We start from the raw sequence: 10,821 nt of genomic DNA on the forward strand, positions 1-10,821 counted from the left end.
TCTGCACGCGTACATCAACATGCAATAATTGCATTTACTTGACATTGACGATGGTGGACATTGAATATATCGGTAATGTGGCCTCATTAATAACGTTTGTTATGTTTGTTGTGGATGTCGGTGGCACGAGAGGGATTAGTTCAACGCGTAGGCTTTCACGATCAATATTATTCATAATAGAGGTGTTTTTAATTGTTGAGGTTAGATCGCGTAAATATAAATGCGTCGTTAAACCCGCCACCACCCGACACAGCCAAACTAAGTAAGGTTTGTGATGTTAACAGAACATGCCAATTGGTTACTAGTAACGCAACACCCATTGTGTGTTTGACAGTAAACCCACAACATTTATAATTCGAGTACGACGGTGCTTGGACCAGTGGTCTTAATTGGAGGGTGTGTAGTGGGAGGATGGGGGTGGCTGCCATATATATAAAAAAAATTGAGAACCTATCTCGGCCTCGCTGTGCGCTGTGTTGCACCGCTAGTCGAGATAGTAAAAAGACAATGCTTCTCAAAGTCCCACGATGGACAACTGCGTCTGGCTTCACTGAGACGCGATGGGTGCCGCCATCTTGACTTATCTGTGTAATGGCCGACGCCCGCGTGGTTCAGTGGAAATCTAAAATCGTAACTTCCTGGTCACGTGACCAAAATTAGCATCAAAAACAGGAACTTCCTGTGTACATACGCCCCCCCCCCCCCCATCTGCCGTGCGGCAAAACTCCTGCCGTGAGACAGAACAGAACCGCTTCACTAAATGCTTTCTCGGGGTGGTGAGTGGACTAGCACTTGCCTAGCACATGCTGACAGAGGCTGCCCGTGTAGTTTCGCGGGCACAAGCAGTGGAACTGTCGCCTGCTGGACTGGCATGTGCCTCCGTGGTGGCACGGGTTTGGCTGACACAGACCCCACTCGTCGTCATCCCTGGGACCCGTGCCTTGCGGGAGGGTGAGAGGGAGGGAGGGGAGCAGGGCACATGGTGAGTATTTGTTTCAGGTTTTCAAGTTTCATTTATTAGGTATATAGCCCTGTGAGCCGTGCGGCTCTTGAGTCGGGTGCAACCGCAACAAACAAAATATGAACACGGAACATCTTAAAGCGACGACACTCAACAGAAACATCCTGGAATAAACCAGCAAATATAAAAAAAGTATTAAAACGCTGCGTGCAATAAAATCACAATGTGAAGCGCCAACCCCCTTAACATTTCAAGACGATTATCTGAATCGGTCCTGGGTCTACCCTTGGTCGAGTCAGTCTCAATTGGATGCCTGGATCGTGTGTAGTAAACATCGCCATGAATGAGACAAAGGCGGTCGGGCGTGTTGCTGGTCACCCACCCCCTCGTGTGCCGTTCCTACCTTCATAGGTGCTACTCGCTAACAGCACTTGCCCCAACAGTCCGTTAAGGCTATACGGGTGATCTTTGTTTTATTTAACTGTCGGCATAGTGGGGGGCACATGTGGTGCATCTGGCAGTCATCTCAGTCAGTCGACCCGTGGCACCTGCTGGGTCTGTCCCGTCACCACTTGCCAGCAAGCCTTAGACACTTCACGTAGCCTGAAAGTGCACCTAGCCTGGCACACAAGCGCCGTGGTGACATCGCCGCCACTTAGCGGCGAACGGCGATTGTTGTTGTTGGCGACATTGATGATAGGACTGCACCTGGGCATTCCAAAAACCGTCAACCTTTATTGCCACTGAGACGACCACGCATAGATCACCAATCATCCAGCTCGCGTGATAATAGAGGTTTTTTTTGGGTTAAATCGCGTAAATGTATAAATGTGTCGTTAAAACCCGCCACCACCCGACACAGCCAACCAGTAAGGGTTGTCACGTAAACAGAACGTGCCAATTCGTCACTAGTACAGCACTAGTGTATAGTGTAGTGTATAGTGTAGTATACTAGTACAGCACTAGTGTGTAGTGTAGTGTATAGTGTAGTGTATAGTGTAGTGTATAGCAGTGTAGTAAACTAGTACAGCACACCGGTTGTATGTTGGAGAGCCAAGCCACAACATTTACAATCCGAGTACGACGTTTCGCCAGTAATTACAACCAGCTTCATCAGGCTACAGCCGTATTTGTGCAGAAGTCCACCTGTTTCGTTCCTTATATAGAGGCGTAGATGTGGTGACCACGCTTCTGAGCTCTTGCGCAAAGTGGGGGGGGGGGGATTAATGAGTCAACGAACGTGATGCATGCGCATTATGCGAGCCCTTTTATCTTGTCCTATCTGTCCATTGTGTGTATTAAAATCGCCGTATCAACGGCGACCGTGAGTTCACGGGGTCGCTAGCAAGAAGTCTCGTGGGTCGTGGTGCGAGAGGGCGAGGAGTATAATGTTCACCGAATTCGCAGCGTTGCCCGCTGCGCCCTTGGCGACACACGCACGCGAATCTCCCGGGCAGGTCCACGCACTCGCCACTCCCGTGGCACGGGCTGGACACGCACTCGTTCACTTCTGAGGACACATACACACACAGAGAGAGAGGCGGAGGGAGAGAGACTGAACGAAAGCTCAACTAAAACTTTCGTCTTGTTTTATTTTACCAGGGTAAGGCCCACTGACCCACTAGCTCCTAGCCACCGTGACGATGATGATGAGAGAGAGCGACACGCAAACTCCAAATATACAGCAGTCATCATCAGGGTCGGGATCGAACCCACGACCTCCTGCACACCAGGCGAGCTAGTTAACATCTCTCACCTTGGTCGCACGTGGCCCCCAGGAAGCCGTGGGCGCAGACGCACGCGAAGCCGCCGAGCAGTCGGTTCGTGCAGCGCGCCCCGTTGCCGCACGGCTGCGAGGCGCATGGCGGGTCCTCCTGCAGCACTGCGACGTCGTTGTCATGATCACAACAACAATAACAACAATAACAACAACAATAACGACAACAATAACAACAACAATAACAACAACAACGACGACGACGATGTTAGTGTAGGGCTGTTACGGGAGGGCTGTAAGTGCATACGATCCAATGGGTAACAAACACAGTGGGCGGAGTTACGGGAGTACACGGGGGGTGCCCGCAACGACGTCCGCGTCAGGCAGCCTGGGGGGTTGGGATCCTGGTGAGGGGTATAAAGGGGGAGGACAGAGAGAGCTCGGGGCTCAGTCTGGGAACGAAGGAGGAAGAGTGAAGATCCTCTAGCTAGAGCCCTGGACTCCCCTCGACGCCGCCCTTGTCAGGGCTGCAGAGGATCGAGCCAGAGGCGTGGTTCCGTGAACCAGGGTTAGACCCTGGGACTCCGGAGACCGTAGCCCGTCTCACCAGTGTCGGGCCAGTTAGCCTCCCCTAGCCCGTTAGAGGAGGACTTGGGGATAGGTGAGATTAGCTAGGGGGTATCCCCAGTTATCCGGGTGAGGGGGCCGCTACCCCCTCTAGTGTTGTCCTGTACCGACAAGCTGAAATAAATATACGTGTGCCTCAACCTGGGTGTCCAGCGTCTTCACCGGTACTTCATCTGGTGTCAGAAGTACTACGGACATGGAAACACGTCAGACAGCTCGAGCCAGAGTACCGGAGGAGGACACTGCTGAAGTCGTTGAGCCCGAGGCGGCTCACCAAGACATGGCGCAGCCGGGGGCCGACGCGTTCCTACCGGGGCATCGGCATGAAGAGGGGCCGCAGCCAGACGCGCTACGGCTGGCTCACGAGAGACTGGCGGAGCTACTGTACGCCGCTGCCGCCACGCTGGAAAACATCACGCGGCTGGGGGCTGGTGGTCCACCACGGGGCGAGGGGAGTCGTCGACCTGAGCGCCTTCCCGCCATTTCTGAAGACTCCAACTTTGAATTTCCCGCCATCGTCACGGCAGCTGCGGAGGGCGTGGCCGGGCTCAACCTTGGGTCCGACACCGCTCTCGCTGGGACAGCGGCGTCATCTCCAGCGGAGGGAGCGTCATCACATCCGCGACAGGCGATTCCATCTGCCATTCGCGCCGACGCACAGCCGAGTCCCGGGGATAGCAGCCTACAGACTTCCAAGGCGAACGCTGCGCTGCAACAACGGCTGCCTCCGCTGAAAGAATTTGTTGGTGCAGAGGGCGACTGGGGCGGCTTCCAGCGACGCTTCATCGCCCACCAAGAAATGGCAAGGTGGTCCGACGATGAAGCCCTCTGCGCGCTGCCGGCGCTCCTCGACGCAGACGCGCTCGCCGCCCTCACATCGGCGCCGAAAGAGAAGCGGTCTACTCTGCCGAAGGCACTACAACTGCTGGCCGGGGTCTATGGACCTTCAGCGGAATGCAGAGAGCAGTTCTACGAGCGCAAGCGGGGTGAGAAGGAGTCGCCCCTGGCATACAGGACGAGCCTCCTAGCGCTGGCTAAGACGGCTTTTCCCCGTATGGACGACGATGGCGTGGACGCGATGGTCACGGAGAAAATACTCCTCCTGGCAGACGACCTGGACATCGCTGTCGTCGCACAGGAGGACGCCGAGATGACCTCTCTTCAGGCGGCGCGCCTCCTTCACGCCAACCTTCTGTCCCTGCGGCGGAAAGCCAGCAGGGCATCGGCAGGGCGTGCGGTGGCTGCAGCCACCCTTCCGACGGAGGAGCTCTTCGCCGTCGACCATCGACGGCAACAGGCGCAAGAAGTACGGTCGGCCCGGGACGGGTCAAGCCGTTTCAACCGCCCGTCGTCTCCACCGGGGCTCCCGCGGTGTTTCAACTGCGGCGTCCGGGGCCACGTCGCCTCGGGGTGCCGCTCTCCTCGACAGCGCGGGACGACGCCTCGACGGGACGCCGGGCCTCCTCCTCCCAAGCTCCAGCAACATGACCCGGCGAGTCGCGGCACCACACATGTTTGGCCAAAGCACCTACCCGTTGCACGCTCTCGCACCACAACAAACGGGGGGCCGATGTCGCGTTGCGAGGGGCCAACGCGGATCACTGCGGGGACTCAAATCGAGCCCAAACAGTGGTCCGTGTTGGCCCATCGCGTGGTAGCCGCGTCGTCAGGGTCGTCGGCCGTGGTCGGACACATTGACGGGGTAGAAGTACGCATCTTGGTCGATACGGGGGCATCGGCGACAATCATTTCGGAATTAATTTACAATATTCTGCCCGTACAAAGCCGGCCTTTACTGCCGGTTAACGTCCCATTCTATGCCGCTAACGGGGGCTCTCTCGGCATCATGGGACAGATTCGAGCGCAAATTTCTATTGGGGACATCAAATTGTCGGGGCCGATTTTCGTTTCCTCCTCGCTGGCGGTTCCGTGCCTGCTGGGGACGGATTTCTTAGGTAAAATGCCCATTCGTATTTTGATCGACCAAGGATGCATTGAGCTTCCATCGGGGCGGCGCATGGCGTTCCTGCCATCCCCTGCGGCGGCTCGGTCGGCGTTCGCGACGGTACCGGCGTTCGTCGTTAAAACTGTTCGTGTGCCGCCGGGAGCTCAAATGCTAGTGCCTCTGAAACTTCGTAAGCCCTTCGCTAAGGGCATAGGGGATCAGGGTGTTTTGCTGGGACCGTCTAGGGCCGGGGTTAATGGGCCTCATTTGATTCCGGCCCAGACCGTCGTAAGAGGGGACGGGGACCCTTTCATCGCGGTCCTCAATGTGGGATCGCAGACGGTGGTGGTTCCTCAAGGGACGGTGCTCGCTCACGCGACGCCAGTGCCCTGCGAGGAACCTGTCGCGAACCACGTGGGCACTGCTTCCCGGATGCTCCCACATTCAGACAGCGATGAAGGGTGGCTCGACGCGCTTTGTGCGGGATCGACGGACCTGACAAATTCAGAGCGCCAACAGCTTAGAACGCTACTGAGGGAATTTTCCGACGTTTTCAGTCGAGATAAATATGATTTGGGTTGCACTCACCTGCTGCGTCACCATATTGACACGGGTGACAGCCCGCCAATTCGCCAAAATCCGTTTCGGTTAAGTCCCGCCGAAAAGGACCATGTCAAATCGGCTGTTGATGACATGTTAGCCGCCGACATCATTTCTCCCTCCACCAGCCCTTGGGGAGCGCCGATCGTCCTGGTTAAAAAACAGGACGGCTCGTTGCGGTTTTGCGTGGATTTTCGGCGCCTTAATAAAATTTCGGTTGCCGACGCATACCCGCTCCCACGGATGGACGAATCGCTGGACGCCTTGGCGGGAGCGCGATTCTTCTCCACACTAGATTTACTTTCGGGATTCTGGCAGCTTCCTCTGGACGATGATTCTAAGCCTAAAACTGCTTTCCGTACACCGCACGGCCTGTTCCAATTCAACCGGTTGCCGATGGGCTTACACTCAGCGCCGGCAACTTTCCAGCGATTGATGGAATTGGTTTTGGCTGGATTGCAATGGGAGTCGTGCCTGATTTATTTGGATGACGTTATTGTCTTTGGTAAAACTTTTGACGAACATCTCCAGAGGTTGCGGGCGGTTTTCCTAAAGATGCGGGCTGCTAATTTGAAATTTAAGCCCCAGAAATGCCATTTGTTACGCGAGTCGGTGCGTTATCTGGGGCACATCGTAGGGCGCTCGGGTATTGCTACCGATCCCGCCAAAACGCAGTGTGTCAGCTCCTGGCCGACTCCCACCACGGTGGGAGAGGTCAGGAGTTTTATTGGCTTCGCATCATATTACCGACGCTTCGTCGCTAATTTTGCAACGATTGCAAAACCCCTACACGCGTTAACATCAAAAGGGGTCCGGTTCCACTGGGGTCAGGATGAGGAAGCCGCTTTCTGCTCCCTTCGGGATGCGCTGGTGAAGGCTCCTCCCTTGATTTACCCAGATTTTTCGAGGCCGTTTTTGCTCGACACCGACGCGAGCAACACAGGTATTGGAGGCGTGCTTTCCCAGGTGGTTGACGACGTGGAACGGGTGGTCGCGTACGGCAGTCGGGTGTTGTCTCCAACGGAGCAAAGATATTGTGTCACCCGTAGGGAACTGTTGGCAATCGTCTATTTCATCCAACAGTATCGCCCATATCTGTACGGTCGGCATTTCACCGTCCGCACAGATCATGCGGCACTGCAGTACGCCCTGAAGGTTCAACAGCCATCGGGACAATTGTCCCGATGGTTGGAGGTCCTCCAGGATTTCAGTTTTGAAACCACTTATCGTAAGGGCGTTCGCCACACCAACGCTGACGCTCTGTCGCGGATGCCAACCGCCTCCGAATGCGCATGCCTCCTGGGGTCGGGGCGTTGCAAGCCAGTAGGGGACATGATGGTTCCGGTCCTGGCGGCGGCCGCCGACGATGAAACGGTAGTCCCCATTGATATCGCCGAACAGGGGAGAGATTCCCTGCTTGGATTGCCCGTTGATGAATGGGGGCGCCTCCAGTTGGAGGATGCCTCCCTCCTCGCGTTGCGTCGTCGCGCCGGGGAGAGGGGGCGTGTGACGGGTCATGCCGACGCATGGGAAACCCATGCGGGCTTACTTATGCATTGGGACGGGAAATCCCAGCGTCACCGGCTGGTGGTCCCTTCTGGCCTACGGGGTAAGGTGGTGTGGGCTGCTCATGAGCGCCTCCTCCACCTAGGTACCCAGAAAACACTCGCCTTGCTCCAGCTGAATTTTTTTTGGCCGGGTATGACAAGGGATGTCGCTGATCTGTTGGCGGCATGCCCTCAGTGTGCGCAGCGCAAACCACCGGCACGGGAGTCGAACCCGCCCTTGCAATCCATCCAGGTCTCCAGAATAAATGAACTGGTCGCACTGGACATTCTGGGGCCATTCCCCGCCACCTCCAGGGGAAATAAATATTTGCTTACTGGGGTCGAATATTTTACGCGCTGGCCTATGGCCTGGCCCCTGGCGAATCAGTCGGCAGCAGCCATCGTCGACGCCTTTGTCCAAGGTTATGTCATGGACAAAGGTGCCCCGGAGCGGTTGTTGACCGACCAGGGTAGAAATTTTTCGGGGAAACTCCTAAAACAAGTCTGTGATCTCCTAGGAACGAAAAAAATTCGAACCTCTCCCTATCACCCGCAAACGGACGGGATGGTCGAGCGTCTGCATCGCACCATCACGTCTATGTTGTCGCAGCAAGTTTCGGACTCACAGGCTGATTGGGACTTACAAATTCAAGGGGTTCTAGCGGCATACAGATTGGCTCCCCATGCTGCGACGGGGTTTTCACCTTTCTTTCTTATGTATGGCCGCGAACCCGACCCACCTGTTCGGGCACAGCTGCAGATCCCCGTGCCGCTGGGCAAATCTAAATTGGACGATCACGTTAAATTTAACCTTGACAAACTGACTGAGGCGCGGGATGCGGCGAGGCTAAATTCTGACAGGCGTCAGAAGGCGAACGAGCGCCTCAGACTGGCTCGCGCGCACGTGCTGCAGTGGAAGCCGGGGGACAGGGCATGGCTGCACTGTCCCCAGGTACCACTCGCGACCTCCTCTAAACTCGTACGCCCGTGGCGGGGCCCCGTCGAGGTTGTTGAGGTTTTGAGGCCTCAGTGCGTTCGAATCCAATGGGGGAGGCGCCGGTGGTTTGTACACCCCTCTAGGCTGAAGCCGTTTGTTGCGGTGCGGGGGCCCACGCCACGCACGCGAGGCCAAGCATGTGGGGGGTCGACCGACTCGGAGGGTCCGTCGCTGCTCTCGCCTGATGTGTTGCCGGCTGTCCCACCCACAGGTGCACCGGGAATGACGGGCTCACGCCCTGGAACCCACACAGGTGATGCCGACAGTCGCGCGACTTCAATCGCGACCTCACCTCGAATGGGACAGCCGCCACCGGATGGTCCGCCGTCCGGGGTTGCCCCGTGTGACGGGCCTGCGGCAAGGACGCGCGCTAAAATGCGCAGACTCTTATAATATACAGCAGGAAGAAAAAGAAGAAAAAAAAAACTTTTTTTTTATTTATTTTCCTTCACGTGTCATGGTTACTGTATGCTGCGTCGGTGGTGTGCTCCTTGCACACTGTGTGTGTTGTGTTGTGTGGGCGCGGTGTGTGTGTTGTGGGTGCGTTGTGTGTCGTGGGTGTGCTGTGTGTGCTGGGGGGAGTTCCTGGCTAGTTGTATATACGTGCTTTTACGGATTTCGTATTTATGCGGGGGGGGGGGGTGCGTCGGACATTCCTTTCGGGGGTATGGTTGTTGTTCTTGTTGTTGTTCTTCAATTTGCATTTTGTTGAAAAAAAATGAGGCACACACGGGGTCGAGGGGTAAATGTTCCTTTATTTGGAATTGTTGCAGCCGGGACGGCTGCGAGCTGTAATGGGGGGGGTGATGTAGGGCTGTTACGGGAGGGCTGTAAGTGCATACGATCCAATGGGTAACAAACACAGTGGGCGGAGTTACGGGAGTACACGGGGGGTGCCCGCAACGACGTCCGCGTCAGGCAGCCTGGGGGGTTGGGATCCTGGTGAGGGGTATAAAGGGGGAGGACAGAGAGAGCTCGGGGCTCAGTCTGGGAACGAAGGAGGAAGAGTGAAGATCCTCTAGCTAGAGCCCTGGACTCCCCTCGACGCCGCCCTTGTCAGGGCTGCAGAGGATCGAGCCAGAGGCGTGGTTCCGTGAACCAGGGTTAGACCCTGGGACTCCGGAGACCGTAGCCCGTCTCACCAGTGTCGGGCCAGTTAGCCTCCCCTAGCCCGTTAGAGGAGGACTTGGGGATAGGTGAGATTAGCTAGGGGGTATCCCCAGTTATCCGGGTGAGGGGGCCGCTACCCCCTCTAGTGTTGTCCTGTACCGACAAGCTGAAATAAATATACGTGTGCCTCAACCTGGGTGTCCAGCGTCTTCACCGGTACTTCATTAGTTTAACACGTAGTAGGCTTTCGCGACCAAATATTACTCGTAACAAAGTGTTACTGGTAGGAACCTCCTGGTTACACCAGCCCACAGGGGATTATTGTGTCCGTCCGTCCGTCGCGCATCCACAAATGGGAGGGGTGGTGCTGGGTAGAGAGGGGAGGGTGGGGGAGGGGCTGGGTGGGGAGGGGAGGGTGGGGAGGGGCTGAATGGGGAGGGTGGGGCTGGGTGGGGGGTGGGAGGGGTGGGGCTGGTTGGGGAGGGGCTGGTCACCCCGTGGTGCCCTTATAAAACTCAACGTTCAACCTACTCACGCCGGCTTGTGCCCGCCCTCACAGTCGGCCATATTTGCGGAATACACCACGCCGCCGTTGACCCTGGCCATTGACCGAGCAACCCAACGTTCCTACCAGCTCCCCTCCTCAGGAATGTGTTTTTCGGGTGGGATTGCGCAAGTATAAATGCGTCGTAACCCTCCACCACCCGACGCAGTCAGTAAGGGATTCATACTCTTTGGTTCTTTGGGTAAAGTCACGTAGTTAGAAATAAAATAAAGCAAATCACGACGTTTCGATCGCAACACAAGCGGTCGTCATCAAGCAACAGCGCAACGAAACCCGCGACCCGCTTAGCCTGATGCCGACCGCTTGTGTTGCGATCAGAACGTCGCGATTTGTTTTATTTTATTTCTACCTACGCGACTTTACCGAAAGAACCAAAGAGTATGGATTCCCGCAGTCACGAAAGCTTCAAATCAAGTAAAGGGGATTTTTTCGATTTAAAGCTTTCGTGACTGCAGAGATTCATCTTCTTGGTTCTTTCGTTAACGTCACGTAGAATGGAAATAATAAAATAATAAAAATAAAACATAATGAAATAATTCTCACGACGTTTCGGCCACAACGCAAGCAGCCGTCCTCAGGTGGAGAACAGGTTTCAGACTCTGTCTTCTCGACAGACCTGTTCTCCACCTGAGGACGGCTGCTTGCGTTGTGGCCGAAACGTCGTGAGAATTATTTTATTATGTTTAATTTGTATCATTTTATTATTTCCATTCTACGTGACTTTACCGAAAGAACCAAAAAGATAAAGTGGA

Source organism: Lampetra planeri, chromosome 4 (genome assembly GCF_965212315.1).
Source record: "Lampetra planeri chromosome 4, kcLamPlan1.2.h2, whole genome shotgun sequence".
In the NCBI taxonomy this organism is placed as follows: Eukaryota; Metazoa; Chordata; class Hyperoartia; order Petromyzontiformes; family Petromyzontidae; genus Lampetra; species Lampetra planeri.